Source organism: Phyllobates terribilis, unplaced genomic scaffold, assembly GCF_046119375.1.
Source record: "Phyllobates terribilis strain yellow unplaced genomic scaffold, ASM4611937v1 Scaffold_1__5_contigs__length_1240528914, whole genome shotgun sequence".
Taxonomy (NCBI): domain Eukaryota; kingdom Metazoa; phylum Chordata; class Amphibia; order Anura; family Dendrobatidae; genus Phyllobates; species Phyllobates terribilis.
The window spans coordinates 1,165,600,342-1,165,618,734 of NW_027362761.1; the positions used below are offsets into that span (position 1 = coordinate 1,165,600,342).

At 47.4% G+C, this 18,393-nt stretch overlaps 1 protein-coding gene across 4 annotated transcripts in view; it reads left to right on the forward strand.

Annotated features, from left to right (window-relative positions):
• The first annotated feature begins 479 nt into the window (after positions 1–479).
• The window catches only part of CTBP1 (C-terminal binding protein 1), a 561,086-nt gene continuing 543,172 nt past the window's right edge, over positions 480–18,393 (forward strand). Inside the window, exon 1 of one of the 4 annotated variants that reach the window (XM_073649110.1) lies at positions 480–612. The gene's annotated coding sequence lies outside the window, so the exon portion shown is untranslated. The remainder of the gene's footprint in view (positions 613–18,393) is intronic. The other 3 variants (XM_073649113.1, XM_073649109.1, XM_073649112.1) reach the window with 3 other exon arrangements.

Below are 18,393 nucleotides of genomic sequence, written 5' to 3' on the forward strand. Positions count from 1 at the left end.
TTGACAGTGTGCACAGTGACATTGTGGCTCATTAATAAAGGTTCTAATAGAAGTTCTTTTTGTAGCTCTATAGAGATGTAGTTAGATAATAGATAGGAGACATACAGTAGATATGGGATGAATAGATGAACCATTTCTCTTCTTTTCTGGAGGACTGCAGGTAAACGCCTGATTTCTATTAACCCCTGCGAGCCCAGGCTGCACCCCCCCATCTCTCCCCCATGTATTCCCAGCCTCCCTGTAAGTATCCGCAGCTCCTCTCCTGTGGTAATAATCACAATCCCCTCTTCTGCCCACCAACAACATTGCAGCTAAACCCCCCACCACCAGCAGCAGCAGCAGCTACCCCAGCAGCACCTCACAGAGGGGGGACACCAGCCCCCTCCTTTACACCCCCCCCCCCCTTCCCACCGTCGATCCTTAATAATAATAAGTGATCAGCGATGAAACTTTGCAGAAGTGTCGGCGCCCCCCGTGTGCGCCCCCGTGTGCGCCTGTGGCGGCGGCCGGTGCGGAGCAGCATGGACTTGTTCATCTGAGGCAGACCTTGTCATCCGCGCAGAGCAGAGGCGGCCGCACACCTCCGGCCGGGGCAGCCGCGAGCAGCAGCAGGTTTGCATCCTTATTCCGTGCCCCCCTTGTCTCCTTCCTCCGCCTCGTACACCCGCGCTCCATCCCAGCCCTGTTATAATCAGCGTGTTTTGCCCCCTCCCGCGTGTCCGTGGAGTGACTGTGTACACTGTGAATGTGAAAGGAGGTGGGAAAAAAGGAGAAGCCGCGTCGCTTTCTTCATGCAAATGACCGCTCCGCTGTAACAAAAGGCTGCGAGGAAAATCATCTGACAGTAACAGCCCGGCCACTCGCCATATTTTGTTTATTCATGTTCCTCTCCTCTCTTCTCCTCTCCTCTCTTCTCTTCTTCTCTCTTCTCTTCTTCTCTCCAGCTTTCACGCTTCAGTCTCCTGCTTTGCCATTATTTCCTTTTTTTTCTTCTGCATTCCTCCTGTCGATCACCCCCATCATTGTTATGATGATGATGATGGTGGTGATGAAGATGTTTGCTCCAGGAGATGGTGGAGCAGAGTTTTCATGTGCAATAATTTTTTACTAAAATGCAGATTTTTTTTTTAATTGAAAGGCAACAAAGTGACTTTTTATACCCAGGTACTACTAAAAAAAATCCTCTAGGATGCAGTGTATGGGAAGCCCCCTCCTAAACAAGAAGGACCCCCTAAAAACATTCATTGACCCTCCAAGATAGAGGAGTCAGGGGTCATTGAATCCCCCTTCCACCAGGGCTGCCACGCTGTCAAGGATGGATGGATCCCCTTCTCCGCAATTTAAGGAGATCTTTATCTGGACTGAATCCCAATTCTCCGTAATTTAGGGTAATATTTTATCTGGACCGAATCCCCTTTTCCATAGTTTAGAGTAACCTTTAATCTGGACTGAATCCCCTTCTCCATAGTTTAGGGTATTCTTTATTCTGGATCTCCTTTTCCGCAATTTAGGAAAATCTTTAATATGGACTGAATCCCCTTCTCCATTGATTAGGGTCATCTTTAATCTGGAATCCCCCTCTTGGCAGTTTAGGATTAATCTTTAATGTGGACTGAATCCCCTTCTACGTAGTTTAGGGTAATCTTTAATCTGGACTGAATCCCCTTCTCCACAGTTTAGGATTAATCTTTAATCTGGACTGAATCCCAATCTCCTTAGTTTAGAGCAGTCTTTAATCTGGACTGAATCCCCTTCTCCATAGTTTAGGGTAATCTTTAATCTGCATTACCATCATGTCAAAGGTCCACTTTGATGGATACCATTTTCCAAAGTTTAGGGATGCTTAGCTCAAGGATGCAGTCTATGGAAAGCCCCCTCTTAAAGAAAAAGGTCCCCCAATAAACCTTCCTCAACCCTCCAAGATAGAGCAGTCAAGGGTCATTGGATCTCCTTTTCTGAAGCTTAGGATGAGCTTCCAAATGGGCTGCCACCCTGTGAAGTGTCAGAGATTGATTGATCCCATTTTCCTTTCGGAGGTAAGGGTCAATGGATCCCATTATGTAAAGCTTAGGTAGAGATTCCACCAGGGTTATTACCCTGTTGGGAGTCAGGGTCGATGGATCCCCTTATATGAAGTTTAAGGAGAGATTCCACCAGGGCTGCCACCAAGTCAAGGCTCAGGGTCAATGAATCCCCATCTTCATACTTTAAGGAGGGCTTCCACCTGGGATGCCACCATGTTAAGTATTGGGGTCAATGGATTAGGGAAGATTAGGATGAGCTCCCACTTGGGCTGCCATCAAATTGAGGGTTGGGGTCAATAGATCCCCATCTTAGAAGTTTAAGGAAAACTTCCACCTGATCTGCCATCGCCTCGGCTGTCATTGTGTCGAGGGTCGATAGATCCTCGTTTTAGAAGCCATCATATCGAGGGTTGGGGTCAATGGATGCATGTCTTTGAAGTTTAGGGGAAGCTTCCACCTAGGCTACCAATTTTTCAAGGTTAGGATTCCATGGATCCCCTTTTTCGAAGCTTAGATTGAGCTTCCACTTGGGCTACTATCGTGTGGAGCATCGGAGTCAATGGATCCCCATCTATGAAGATTAGGGTGGGCTTCCACCAGGGCTGCCATCATATTGAGGGTTGGGGGTCAATGGATGCCTGTCTTTGAAGTTTAGGGGAAGCTTCCACCTAGGCTACCACCATTTCAAGGTTAAGGTTCCATGGATCCCCTTTTTCGAAGCTTAGATTGAGCTTCCACGTAGGCTACTACCTTGTTGAGCATTGGAGTCAATAGATCCCCATCTATGAAGATTAGGCTTGGCTTCCACTAGGGCTGCCATCATATCGAGGGTCGGGGTCAATGGATGCCTGTCTTTGAAGTTTAGGGGAAGCTTCCACCTAGGCTACCACCATTTCAAGTTTAGGGTTCCATGGATCCCCTTTTTCGAATCTTAGATTGAGCTTCCACGAAGGCTACTACCGTGTTGAGCATTGGAGTCAATGGATCCCCTTCCATGAAGATTAGAGCAAGCTTCCACTTGGATTGCCATCGTATTGAGTGTATGATTCAATGGATCCCCTTCTTTCAAGTTTAGGAAGACCTTCCAACTGGGCAACCACCGTATCGAGATTCGGGTGTGTTGAGTATCGGAATCAATGGATCACTTTTTTGAAGTTTAGAGAGAGCTTCCACCTGGGCTACCACCATGATGAGGTTTGGCATCAATGGATCCCCTTCTTCAAAGCATAGAATGAGCTTTCACTTGGGTTGCCACCATGTTGAGGGTTAGGGTCAATGGATCACCTTTTTCGAAGTTTAGAGCGAACTTCCACTTGGGATGCCGTCTTGTCAAGGTTTAGAGAGCAATGGATTTCTTTCTCCAAAGCTTTCAATCTGGGCTGCTAATCCTGTCCGAGGATGAGGGTCAATAGATCCCCTTCCCTGAACTTTAGAGTGATCTTCCACTTGGGCTTCCACCGTGTTGAGGGTCAGGGTCTATAGATCCCCTTCTCTGAAGCTTAGGTAGATCTTCAATCTGGGCTGTCACCCTGTCAATGGAGGGAGCTGGGTTGCTGGGGGGGGATGAAATGCAGCTCATACTTTACTGGTAAGCAACTTGTCAATGAATAGAGATGCAAAAAGGAAGATAAAGAAGGGAGGGGGTCTTTATTACCCCCCCCCCCCCACACACACACACACACTCCTCTCTAGCTCTTAATCCATTATAATCCTCTTGTCAGTCCGCTATTGTAATCTAACAAGCATGAATAGTGACTTCCTCACTTCACTCCAAACCCGGATTGCAAGCTCTTGGGGCCAGCGGCTGATGTTTCAATTCATTGAGATTAACCCCCTCTGTTGCTAGGGAACTGGGTTGGCTTGGCTGTGGAAGGGGTTAATCTATAAGAGTAGAGGGGTGGAGAGGTGACTATAGGAAAGGGAGAAGAAAAAAAAATTACGGTCAAAATAACTCCACATCGTCTCCTGATCGGTGGGGCTGTGGAGAAGCTGGCAGGGGTGTGTGCCGTGTGTCAGCGCGGACTGTGAGAAAGGGATTTCTTATAGGATTTCCCAGGAGGTGAGTTCATTAGGCAGCGACGTGGAGGGTCGGAGATGTCGCTGGGAAGAACATGGAGAGTCTTCAGTGATGTCTACCGGTGGTCAGGAGGTGGAGGACATAAGCCGCACGTCTTGCTGGATCCTATAGCCGGCGAGCTGCTCCTTCATTTTCTCATCCCGGGGTCCGTTCTCGCTGGAGGAGCTCGGACAGATGTCTGATTGTTGTGTCGTTCATGGAAAGCAGAAGTGTGAAGGCATCGATGATCTGCGGGGTCTGGAGTAATGCAGCATTTTCTTACCTCCTGCTCTTTGCCTTTTAATTAGAGGGGATTCATTTTTGTGCATGGTAGTGGGGGGGAGGGGGTGGAAGTTTGGGGATTTATGCATTGGATTACATTGAAGAGAATGGGATTATACGGATTTTGTTGATCGGAGATGTTGGTGATGATGATTGTTGCAATGATGGGGGTTGGAGCCACAAGTGATAGCGACAATTTAAGGCTGGATCTTAGCTCCATGCTTCTTTATAGATATCTGCTCCTCAACTTGCCACAAAAGTACAACTCCCAGCATGCTGTGACAGCCTGGGAGTTGTAGTTTTGGAAACAATTAAGATGGAATTTGTTTTTCAGTTTTACATGCTTAAGACAGATGTAGCAGAGATGAAATTGTTACTTTCTGGTTTTATGATACTTGACAGGACAGGAAAACGCAACGTGAACATTCCCTTAAGGGCTTTTCCACTTTTAAAGAAGCGATCCTCAAACGATCATCCATTAGTAAAAAAACAAAACAAACACAGATAGTAGTCACTCTCCTCTGGTCCAGTGCCGGCTCTTTGTCGCTGCTCGGATCTTGGCTATAGTGGTGACGTCACGTCAACAACATACATCACCACGAATGCCGATCAGTGTTTGGCTGCAGCAGTAATGTGTGCTGTAGTCGAGACTCCACCACTGCTGCCAATCCACGGAGTAGCGGAAGGGATGAGGCACTGGACGTGGGGAGAGTGACTACTATCTATATTTGTTTTTGTTTTTTTACTACTTTCCAATTATTATTTTTTAGTTTGTTGATTATGTGACTTCCTAAAGAATTACTTAGTTATTCACCATTTTCAAATAAGCTGCTTGCTGTCACTGAATGAGAAATCGGTTATTATAACAAGGTATTAAAATCCCGTGTCTAATATACTTCACAGCTGGAAGTTTGTTCCAATTGTATGTAGTCTAGAAAATCCTTTGTGAGTTACAAACCTAAAGGGATTATTGGGCGTGCAACCTGTCAATAGGGGATAAATGTATGATCGATCGAGGGCTGACTGCTGAACACCGAGAATGGAGGACACTAAATGCCGGTGAACGAAGCCAAAGGGCACATGTATGATCACCACTCCATTCACTTCTATGGGATTAGTTGTGTGGTGGTCACACTACTGGCCATGGGACCGATCAAGGGAGTTGAAGAGGTCCAATCCCCAGTGATCATACACCTATTACTTGTGTACAGGCGATAAATGTTGTTGGTGGGATAACCCCTTTAATTAAAGGGGTGTGGAGAGATTGGAGCCTACCCCTTTTACCGCTGGTATTACAAGGAGCATATAATGGTTGTAGAGGTTTTACACCAGGGATTAAGATCTCCAGACTAGTATATTTTACCCACACTGATACATTGTAACAAACTACAGGACAGGAGAACTAAATGTATAAGAGGATTGCTCACACCCAATACAATTATAGCAGATCGTCAGCTGTGAGAATGAGTTCTGTAAAGGTTTCCAGCCTCTGGATGTAAAAAAAAGACTGTTCTCAATCACTTACAGCAAGCGGAGAGGTGGAAACTACTGCAACATTGACACACAGAGGATGTTACAAAGTTGCAGGACTCTCCATAATACTGTGACTTTATTTACAAGACAATGGAAAATCCCTTTAACTTTACGTGGGCCGCTCGCACTGTTTGTCTCTTATCTGTTTTAACTGCAGTCCTATGTAAAACCACACATAATATAATATGCAAAGAAATGTGCCAGCGAGAAACTCAGCTCTGCTACATGTATATTTTGCATACAATGTGAATATTGTGTCCATGACCCCAAAGGTGCGATGAGTCTTTTAGAATTTGTAGATTGATGGGTGCGGGAGATATTACAGAAGTTTGTACATTGATTTACTAATTTCTCTGTATCCTATCAGAGAATGTTCTGCCTAAAAGGTGGGGATCCCAAAAGTGGGATTACCACTTATTTTTTTAAGCATGTTTTGAGAATGCCATAAGTGTCTTAAAGGGACCCATATGATAGCTTCATAAATGTATGGTCTCTGGGGTTTCAGCTACTGGGAACCCCACCAATCGCAAAAATCGAGGTGCCAAAGTCCAGTCCTGTGTGAATTGAGCAGTAGTCCCCATTCACTTCTATGGAGCTGATGACTGCAAGGCTATATCCTTCCATGCCGTAGAAATCAATGAAGCGGTAGTTGATGGTTGAGTATTGGCATTGCCACCCCATTCCTACAGGGGGCTTTGGGACCCACGATCTCTACATCAGTGGTGATCCCAGTAGTTGGACCATGAGTGATCGTACAATTATCACTTATCCTGTATTTAGTGGGACAACACCTTTAAGTGGTATCACCCTTTAAATGTTGCTTTCAGCTGCTTCTTTACCATTTTTTTCTTTAGATTCCCCCTTTAAATGTTGCTTTCAGCTGCTTCTTTACAGTTTTTTTTCCCACAGATTCCCCCTTTAAATATTCAGCTGCTTCTTTAACATTTTTTACCACTGATTCCCCTTTAAATGTTGCTTTCAGCAGCTTCTTTGCTGTTTTTTTCAGCAGATTCCCCCTTTAAACTTTGCTTTCAGCTGCTTTGTCATTTTTTTCCCACAGGTTCCCCCTTTAAATGTTACTTTCAGCTGCTTTTTTACCATTCTTTTCTGCAGATTCCCCCTTTAAATGTTGATGTTATCTGCTTCTTTACCATTTTTTCAGCAGATTCTCCCTTTAAATGTTGCTTTTACCTGTTTTGCCATTTTGTTCCACAGATTCTTCCTTTAAATGTTGCTTTCAGCTGCTTCTTTACTGTTTTTTTCTTTAGATTTCCCCTTTAAATGTTGCTTTCAGTTGCTTCTTTACAATTTTTTTCCGCTGATCTCCTCTTTCAATGTTGCTTTCAGCTGCTTCTTTGCCATTTTTTCAGCAGATTCCCCCTTTAAATGTTGCTTTCAGCTGCTTCTTTACTGTTCTTTTCTGCAGATTCCCCCTTTAAATGTTGCTTTTAGCTGCTTCTTTACCTTTTTTCAGCAGATCCCCCTTTAAATGTTGCTTTCAGCCTCTTCTTTACTGTTTTTTTCTGCAGATTCCCCCTTTAAATGTTACTTTCCTCTGCTTCTTTACCACTTTTTTTCGCAGATTGCCCCTATAAATGTTGCTTTCAGCTGCTTCTTTACTGTTTTTTTCTGCAGAGTTCTGCTTTAGGGTACACTGTTGGATGCTATACTTTCATATATAAGCGGATCATCTTACTGTATTATTATGTCTGTTGTGTCTGAATGCTCCATTGCAATAAATGGAAGCTCTTAAAGAAGTTCTTTTTGCGGCTAGCTTCTGACATTTGGGCTATGCCAGCATTCCTACCTTTATATTGATTGCCCTTTATTTTCAAAATGCTAAAAAATGGTAGGGAGAGGGGTTAGAAAGCTGGAAATAGTTTGCATTTATGATTTTATTGGTTGGATGACCGTGTGACCAGTAGCAATTCACCATAGCTTCCAAAATGGATGACTCTGGTTGCAATTTCCTTTTTTGACAACAGTAGGAAGAGCAGCTCTGGAGCACAAACAGTAGGAAGAGCAGCTCTGGAGCACAAACATCTGTTGCTGTGATTCCCCCTTATACAAGATGCTAAAAGTTCCTAAAGGGCAACAGAACTTTCCAAAGTTTTAAGGGCTTGAATACGATTAGCAAAATGAGCCTGCTTTTATTTCTTTCCAGTAACAGCGCCATGGTCGTCTATGGCTGTGCCTGGTATGAAATGATTCGATATGCAAAATTTGTTTAATTTAATTTTCTGCCTAAATGTATTATTATTATTATTATTTATGTTTCTAAACTAATAGATGGTTACTCAAGAAATAGCTGCTCTGAAATCCTCTGTGCTGCTGGTATCATTCTAGTAAACTAATGATTGGTCTCATGATAATACTGTGCAATAGCATAAAATGTTGCAACATATTTTATAGGCAATGATGTAGCCTGCATGTAATAACATGGATTTTTAGATCAGTCTTCATTTACTTGGTACCTAATGGGTGAAATCAGCTGCAGCTGCAGAATCTTCACGTGAACCAGATGAATTTTGGTTCAGATTTCTATTAACTCTTGATATCTTCTGTATGTTCCTGAATCCAAGGAGTAACGTTTCTCCTTGCGGAGAGTGACATGTCAAGCCTGGCATGCCAAAGTGAGGAGACTTTTAAGCCTTGCAATGCTCTTCTGGGAAATTATATATGCAAATTGTCTCTTCAGAGAGGAAGAGGACTGAAACTGTAGTGCCACCTATTGGAAGTAGCAATCCTAAAAGTCAATATCGGCCTGTTTAACGAGCCTTATCACATGACTTAGGATAAAAGCCAGAGCCACAATCTTAATTTGCAGACAGTGTGTTTCGGAATGTTGCACCTCCTCAGTGCAAAGCAAGAGATCTTGTTATGCTGTTATTTCTCCACCTTGCTGATGACAGTAATTGTAGGTGTTGGCTGACACAAGAAATGGTCAGCTTACCAATAATTGTCAGGCACCTCTATGTGCGGCTGCTTTGTAGACTGTCTTGCTCCTGATGCAGATTTCAACTTCCAGCAGAATCATCCAACACAGTAAATGTTATATAATATGGGGGATACGGGGAAGAACAGGCGCAAAGCAGAAGTCCAGAACCTAGTAGCAGAGGCGTAGATAGGGTTTTGGTTCGGGGGGGGGGGGGGGCAAAATTTCTGAGTGGGCCCTAAGCAGGTAACCCTGATTACAGCTATGGTGGCGCTCCCAGAGAGTGGATGTAGGAGAACCTCAGCAGATGACCGCGCTGTTACTGAAAATAATCTCTATACAAAGACCAGCACTGATACTACCGTCATATGGTGACATATATTGATAGATGCCAGTCCTGCAGAACATATAAGAGATCACAGCACAGTTATATATAGAAACTCACAGCTGACGCTCTTTCTAATTAAATTGTTCACTTTTCCCGTCTTTTCCATCTGGCCCAGACCGACACGACAACTCCTCCATCCAGGACTCATCTCAGGCCTGCAGAGATCACAACAAAGACACAGTTGACTTCTTACATTTCAGGCATTATCCCCATCTATTCCCAACCTGCACAAACCCCTCATCCTGCTGATACCCCAATACTGAGCTGACGCGCCCCCTGGGCCACTTGGCCCTGCGACCAGGCCGGGGGCTCCGCGGAGGTAGGGGGCGCTGTTGGTATTGCGGCGCCCGGGGGTACTAGGCCTTGCGACCAGGCTGGTGGTACTTCCTGCTTGGTCACGCTCGGGGTCGGGGCGTGTGACGTCACAGGGGTCGCGGCTCCCGTTTGAGGCCTAGTCTGCGGCGGTGACGTTGCAGCGACGGGCACGGCAGGATAGACTTCGGGCTCTGCGACGGGGAGCTGGGGCAGGTACGCGGTTTCCCGGTTTGGGGTATAGACGTCCCCTTTACCTGCCTCCACTCGTTCGGCTCCCTTCTCGGCGCCGTCTCCGGCCTTCAGTCCTCCCGCGCCATCCTCAGAGGCGGTCTGTCTCCTCGTCTCGGGTGGCGTGCTCCGCTGACAGGTCTCGGTCTGCTGGGCCATCTCACGGCTCCACTCCGCCAACGTCTCTCGCTGCACCCGGGCCATCCTCCTTGCGAGGCCCTCCAGAGCGGTCTGTGCACACTCCCGGTCTCGGGGGAGCTGTGCTAGGACCTCCACTAGGCCTAGTGGGGTCGTTGTTTCCAGCGTGGCCCTGAGCTTTCCTTCTGTCCTTTCCTCTGGCCGTCCCCACTAGTGATCCACCTAGGTCCAGCTCCCTCGGGCCTTCTGTTGGGAGACCCTTGGCCTTGGGTTCCCTGACCCTCCACGTGGTCTGCCTTCGGGGTGGATGTGGTGGGTGGCCGTGGCAGACGCTGCCCACGGCCTCCGGTCTCTGGCTAGGGTGTGCTTTTGCCCCCACCAGTTTGGGCTCCGGTACCCTATTGCCGACTCTTCACCCGGGGATTGAATTTGGGTTCTTAGAGTCCTTTCTTTTTACCCCCTCTGGGTCTCTCTTTCTTCTCCTCTCTCACTCTGGCTCAGGCCGCTCTGCTCTTCTGCTCTCCTCCTCTGGCTTCTCACAGACTGACTGACCGTGGCTGACTGACCCTGATCTTTGATGGTGCCCACCTTAAATACTCCCTCTATGTGTGAGCTCAGGTGACCAGCACCCAATGAGCTCCTAACTTTACCCAGGCTGCTCCCCCTATCTGCCCCTACACTACTTGGGATGTACCACCCCCCTCCCACTCCAGCCAGGAACAGACTCGGTCGTACCTGCACATTTCTAAGTGGGAGTACCGTTGGTCTGTTCCCCGGAAATGGGGTGTGTGTAGTGCATGCAGCCTACTGAGCTCAGATCCACACTCCATCCTTACCCGGGAGTGGAATATCACACCTCTGGGTTGAGGTGCAATACCCCTGCAGCAGCCGAATCCTCAGGGTGCTACAGAGCCGCTGCTGCTGTATGTGTCCCTATTACTGCACCTGCTGTGCGCCCTCTAGATGGTAAAACAAACCTCTAGAATATAGTAATGCCGTGTACAAGTGTCCTAGAAAACAGAGCACACATTGTGCCCCCTAGAAAATAATAGTGCCCTCTGTGTGCCCCTCTGACAGTCATAATAACCCTATAACAATAAGTGCCCATTTAAGATTTAATAATGTCCTGAGTCTCCCCCTGTGTACAGCTCCCCTCTACACAGTATGATGCTCTCCTATACATAGTATAATGCCCCCTCACTGTATAGTACCCCCCACACAGTATACTGACCCCTTAGTAGCCTTCAAACTGATGGCTCCAACACTGTATGATGGCCCCCACACTGTGCAAAGACCCCACATTATCTCTCACACTGTATGATGGCCCCCACACTGTGCAAAGACCCCGCATTATCTCTCACACTGTATGATGGTCCCCACACTGTGCAAAGACCCCACATTATCTCCCACACTGTAAGATGGCCCCCACACAGTGCAAAGATCCCACATTATCTCCCACATTGTGAGATGGCCCCCACACTGTGCAAAGACCCCACATTATCTCCCACACTGTATGATCCTAACTGTAATCCCCACACTGGATAAATAGCCTACATATAGTATAATGCCCCCCCATAGGCTGAGTCTGTAGTATAACCCCCCCCCATAGGCAGAGTCTGTAGTATAATACCCCCCCATGGGCAGAGTCTGTTGTATAATCCCCCCATAGGCAGTCTGTGACGCGCCCCCTGGGCCGTGGGGTACCCGGTGCCGGGCTGGTAGATGCTGGGGGTTGTAGTCACTGTGGCGGTGACCCGGACCGTGACCCAGGGCGGTCAATCCAAGGGGAATGATATGTATAGGTTTTTTATAATGTCCGACTACGCCACCTGTGGAATGCAGCTAAAGGGGGCCGCCACTGCGGAACTGTCCTCTGAAGCTGGTGGTTTTGCAGCAATGATGGTATAACTCCCCACAGGAAGAGTTAGCTTCAGGGCAGTGTGTGGATGACGGTGGTTGTGCAGGGCGTTGTAGTGTAGTGAGGGATGGCGCAGCAAGGAACACAGAGACAAGATAGTGCAGTCCCAGGGTCTTTACTCACAGTTGTTGCAGTCCAGATTACAGGTACCAGAGCAATCTCCCCCGTCGTGCTGTGCATACTCAGTGAGGGGCTGAGTCCACCCCCAGATAGCTCCGGAGTACTTAGCAGGACCCCCTTCTGTGTCCTTTCTCTGGCCTCTTCTCTGCACCTCACACCTAGTGACTCCAATCCGGTACCCACGGGCCTTGGCGGGCGACATATGTTCCGTCCCCTGGGTCCTATGTGGCTACCTTCTCGGTGAGACTGGCGTGGACTTGTGGCTACAGGACTTAAAGTACTGCAGCCTCCGGTTTCTAGCTAAGACTTGCAATCTTTCACTAGTTGAGGGATCCGGTTCCCTTCTTCTGGCCTGACCCCTCCACCTCCCGGCAGATTCGGGCGTACGGGTGGCCTCCAGCACTGCCCGTACCCCTGGGATTCCTTCTGTTCATGGAGACTTCCTGCTCCCTCTCCTCTCTTCTCTCAGACTTAGGCCTCACTGTCTAGGCCTGCCTCCGGAGCAGAGCTCATACAGAGCCTCTGCTCCTGTCACTTCTCCTCCTCTGACTGTCTGACCTGAACTAAGATGGTTTCCTATTTATACTCTCTCTGTCATGTGCTCCCCTAAGCTACCTTCTCCACCCACACCCACTACATAGTCCCCTCCCGCCAGCTAGGGAACATGGAACTGTGCTCTTCGATAGGAGCAATCTCGCCCTGCCCCCGCTGCGAGTATGTGTTGGATGCAGGTGTTAGGGTCCTGAGCTGTACTCCTTCCTTACCTGAGGGTGAGATACCACACCTCTGGGTGAGATGCAGTACCTCTGTGGCAACTGAACCCTCAGGGGCTCCACATCTGTAGTATAATGCCCTCCCCACAGGCAGAGTCTGTAGTATAATGCTCCCCCTTCCCATAGGCAGAGTCTGTAGTATAATGTCCCCCCCCCCATAGGCAGTGTCTGTAGTATAATGCCCCCCCCCCATAGGCAGAGGCTGTAGTATAATGTTCCCCCCCCATATGCAGTGTCTGTAATATAATTATCCCCCCCATAGGCAGAGTCTGGAGTATAATGTGCACCCCCTCATAGGCAGAGTCTGTAGTATAATGTGCCCCCCTGCCTCATAGACAGAGTCTGTAGTATAATGTGCCCCCCTCCCTCATAGGCAGAGTCTGTAGTATAATGTGCCCCCCCATAGGCAGAGCCTGTTGTATAATGTGCCCCCCCTCCTTCATAAGCAGAATCTGTAGAATAATATGCCCCCCCTCCTCATAGGCAGAGTCTGTAGTATAATGTGCCCCCCCTCATAGGCAGAGTCTGTAGAATAATGTGCCCCCCCTCATAGGCAGAGTCTGTAGTATAATGTGCCCCTCCTCATAGGCAGAGTCTGCAGTATAATGTGCCCCCCCTCCTCATAGGCAGAGTCTGTAGTATAATGTGCCCCTCCTCATAGGCAGAGTCTGTAGTATAATGTGCCCCCTCATAGGCAGAGTCTGTAGTATAATGTGCCCCCCCTCCTTCATAAGCAGAATCTGTAGAATAATGTGCCCCCCCTCCTCATAGGCAGAGTCTGTAGTATAATGTGCCCCCCCTCATAGGCAGAGTCTGTAGAATAATGTGCCCCCCCTCATAGGCAGAGTCTGTAGAATAATGTGCCCCCCCTCCTCATAGGCAGAGTCTGTAGTATAATGTGCCCCCCCTCATAGGCAGAGTCTGTAGAATAATGTGCCCCCCCTCATAGGCAGAGTCTGTAGTATAATGTGCCCCTCCTCATAGGCAGAGTCTGTAGTATAATGTGCCCCCCCTCATAGGCAGAGTCTGTAGAATAATGTGCCCCCCCTCATAGGCAGAGTCTGTAGTATAATGTGCCCCTCCTCATAGGCAGAGTCTGCAGTATAATGTGCCCCCCCTCCTCATAGGCAGAGTCTGTAGTATAATGTGCCCCTCCTCATAGGCAGAGTCTGTAGTATAATCCCCCCATAGGCAGAGTCTGTAGTATAATGTGCCCACTCATAGGCAGAGTCTGTAGTATAATGTGCCCCCCCTCCTTCATAAGCAGAATCTGTAGAATAATGTGCCCCCCCTCCTCATAGGCAGAGTCTGTAGTATAATGTGCCCCCCCTCATAGGCAGAGTCTGTAGAATAATGTGCCCCCCCTCATAGGCAGAGTCTGTAGTATAATGTGCCCCTCCTCATAGGCAGAGTCTGCAGTATAATGTGCCCCCCCTGCTCATAGGCAGAGTCTGCAGTATAATGTGCCCCTCCTCATAGGCAGAGTCTGCAGTATAATGTGCCCCCCCTCATAGGCAGAGTCTGTAGTATAATGTGCCCCCCCTCCTCATAGGCAGAGTCTGTAGTATAATGTGCCCCCTCATAGGCAGAGTCTGTAGTATAATGTGCCCCCCCTCCTTCATAAGCAGAATCTGTAGAATAATGTGCCCCCCCTCCTCATAGGCAGAGTCTGTAGTATAATGTGCCCCCCCTCATAGGCAGAGTCTGTAGAATAATGTGCCCCCCCTCATAGGCAGAGTCTGTAGAATAATGTGCCCCCCCTCATAGGCAGAGTCTGTAGAATAATGTGCCCCCCCTCATAGGCAGAGTCTGTAGAATAATGTGCCCCCCCTCATAGGCAGAGTCTGCAGTATAATGTGCCCCCCCTCCTTCATAAGCAGAATCTGTAGTATAATGTGCCCCCCCTCCTCATAGGCAGAGTCTGTAGTATAATGTGCCCCCCCTCATAGGCAGAGTCTGTAGTATAATGTCGGCCCACCCTGGGCAAAAAAATGAATAAGCACGATACTCACCTCTCCTCCTCATTCCCTCGCTGCTCTGAGTGTTGCGCCCGATCCGCACATCTCAGCACAGCGGGCCGGGCGCCAAGTGATGATGTCACTGACGTAAGACTCAGAGGGGACTGATGGGAGAGATGGAGTGTCGCGCTCCCTCTCTTATCAGTGAACTTGCTGCGGTGACGGGCGGGAGGGCCCGATGCTGGTACCCGGAATCCCCCCTCCTTCTTAAGGGCCGCATAGCGGCCGCCGGGCAGTGCAGGGATATAGTCTCCCTGGTCTGCCTGGAATATAACTGTATCGAAGTGGTGAGCACGCCGAATACAGTTGCACAGCATAGCTCCGGATGGGCCCCCTCAGAGCGCGGGGCCCGGGGCCACTGCCCTCCTCGGTAGCTACGCTACTGCCTGGTAGTATTAAAATTACATGATTTATATAACCCATCACTTTAGAAAGGGGGCCTTAAACTTTTTAAGATCCAAAGTGTTTACATTTGTACAGAGTGACTTGTTGGATTGTCATGAACTAGAAGTTAGGAAATTCAAAATACGGAATTACTTGGCTTCAATATTCTGGACCGATTCACTTTCTAATATACAGTACAGACCAAAAGTTTGGACACACCTTCTCATTTAAAGATTTTTCTGTATTTTCCTGATTATGAAAATTGTACATTCACACTGAAGGCATCAAAACTATGAATTAACACATGTGGAATTATATACTTAACAAAAAAGTGTGAAACAACTGAAAATATGTCTTATATTCTAGGTTCTTCAAAGTAGCCACCTTTTGCTTTGATGACTGCTTTGCACCCTCTTGGCATTCTCTTGATGAGCTTCAAGAGGTAGTCACCGGAAATGGTCTTCCAACAATCTTGAAGGAGTTCCCAGAGATGCTTAGCACTTGTTGACCCTTTTGCCTTCACTCTGTGGTCCAGCTCACCCCAAACCATCTCGATTGGGTTCAGGTCTGGTGACTGTGGAGGCCAGGTCATCTGGCGTAGCACCCCATCACTCTCCTTCTTGGTCAAATAGCCCTTACACAGCATGGAGGTGTGTATGTGGTCATTGTCCTGTTGAAAAAGAAATGATGGTTTCATAGTCATGAAAATACAGAAAAATCTTTAAATGAGAAGGTGTGTCCAAACTTTTGGTCTGTACTGTATCTCTAAAGCCAGTAGCGTAATGAGAGTTTGATGGGCCCTGATGCAAAATTTGGCCCGGGGCCCCCAGCTGCATGTTGGTTAGATATATTGGTCCTTGTAGCGGTCTAGATCCTATGAAGGTGTATGTGTTCGCCCTTCACCCCATAATGTCCCCATCCTGTAATAATGTCCCCGATTCTGGCCCCTTCCTTTAACAATGTCCCCCATCCTGGTGTAATGTACCCCCGTCCTGAGCCCCTTCCAGTAATAATGTCCCCCATTCTGTGCTCCTTCATTGTATAATGTCCCCCCATCCTTAGCTTCTTCCAGTAATAATGTTCCACATCCTGGCATAATGTCCCCCATCCTGAGCCCCTTCCAGTAGTAATGTCCCACCTTCTGGTTTCCTTCCTGGTATAATGTACCCCATCCTGGGCCTCTTCCTCGTATAAAGTCCTCCATCCTGGGCCCCTTCCTGATATAATGTCTCCCTTCCTGGGCCCCTTCCTTGTATAATATCCCATTCTGGTGCTGTTAAATAAAAATAAATGATTCTTCTTGCACTCCCACAACATGCGGTGTTCTCTTCTACAGCCGGTGCAGAAGCTAGCAGCTTTCTACAGCTTGACAGCCATGGGCAGTGCATGACGTCACTGCCATGCGCCGACCATGACGCCAACGTGAGCTGCCAGCCTCCGATTGGTCGACAGTGTTTATTGCAGTGCAGGGAGCCGGCGGGTCTCTGCAATGCCATATATTTCAGTTGAATGTGAGTCCTCAGACGTACATCCAACTGAAATAGGCGCTGGCATCGACGGGCCTTCTTCCCGCATGGGCGCGGTTACACCATCTGTTCAGAAAATGAAAACTTCCTCACAGTGGTTTCCACTAGAAAACTCAATTTTTTTCTTCTGTGCACAAGGGTATGATCACAGTCAGTTTTTTTTTTTTTAGAGAACTTTCACCGCAGAAACTCTCTAACGCCACATTCAAAACTCATAGTTTTTGAAGAGTTTTTGCTTAAAAAAACTCAGCAAAAAATACTCAGTGTGAACATTCCCCAACCTTTCCACTGTGACTAGTGCAAAATACTGCCCTTGTAGTAAATATGAGCTGTATACTCTGTTTGTCAAACCGAGGTCCAATAGTACCCCTAGGTCCTTGAAATGACCATTTGCCCACTACTTCATTTTGCACACTTATATGTGGCAGCTTTAGGAGTGCACTACAGATTAATGTCGTATTTAGCAGACTATCGGAACTTTATTTGCAGAAACTTTGGGGAAAAAAAAACACATTAAATTGAGCTCGTTATATTAACTTGCTTTGAAGTAACAGAAAATGAGACTAATAAATGGCGATGGCGTTGATGTGCCGACATATTAGTTCACCTTAGTGCATGCTCCTGAAGTATAGAAGGAAAGACTAAATTCATGGAATAATTTTTCTTCGCTGTGGCTTAACTAAGCATGGCAAATAAAGAAGAAGAGCAGATAACACAAGGTCACATCCAAAAATACAAAGGAGGACAATCCTTCATTTTAAAGGGGTTTTCCACTTTCTGGAAAGTTGACCCCAAAACTGTGTTATATACCCAAAATAACAAATTCAGCACATAACAATCCTCCCTGGGTCCAGCACTGGCTCGCTACCGTTGGTCCAGTCCTGGTGTTTTGGCTGCAGTGGTGACATCACGGCAATAGCGCGTCACCACTCGGCTCGGCCAATGTGCTGTCAACCCGGGCATGGCTGCTGAGCTCAGTACCGGAGCTGGTGATCTCAGCGACAGGCTAAAGTGGTGACGCACAGTTTTGACATGATGTCACCGCTGCAGTCAAAGCATCAGGAGTGGACCAGCAGTAGGCAGTTGACGTGGGACCCAGGGAGGGTCAGTACCTGCAGACTTTGTTATTTTAGGTATTTTACATAGTTTAGGGCCAACTTTCCTGAAAGTGGACAACCACTTTAATTTATTTTTGTAGTTCAACTATGGCATTTTCCCCAATCATCAGCTAATGCCTTCAGTCCTCCAGTTTGGCGTCTCCACTTACAGTCCTCTGAAGTTAGCAAATAAACAAAGGGAAATATTAATTATTGGCGGTTGTCTACTCTTATCAGATCAAGATTGGAGCAGTTCTAATAATTCTATAAAGCTGGTCATAGATTGGAGTTTTTGTTGTGGGAGAAACCTAAACCTATAGGAAATCCTAAAGAGAAGGGCAGCTGCTGCTCATGGTCAGGGATGGACTTACTGTTATGATCTGCTACAAGCACTAAGGAAAGACAGGAGATCTGTCCCTACAATAGAACTAAGCTTGATCCCTACGATGTAACGGGGAACCTGATCCTGCGATCAGACCCGCTAAAGTCCTAAGCTAGTCTGTACGAAGACCTATAGATGTGAGGGAGGGATCCCTACAAGAACTAGGGACTGGGAGTAAGATGGACACCTCCTAGCAGAAATTGTAACAGAAAAGGACAAACAAACAACATAGAAAATAGAGGTCAAGAGACCTAGCTAAACTGACGGAGTAAGGTA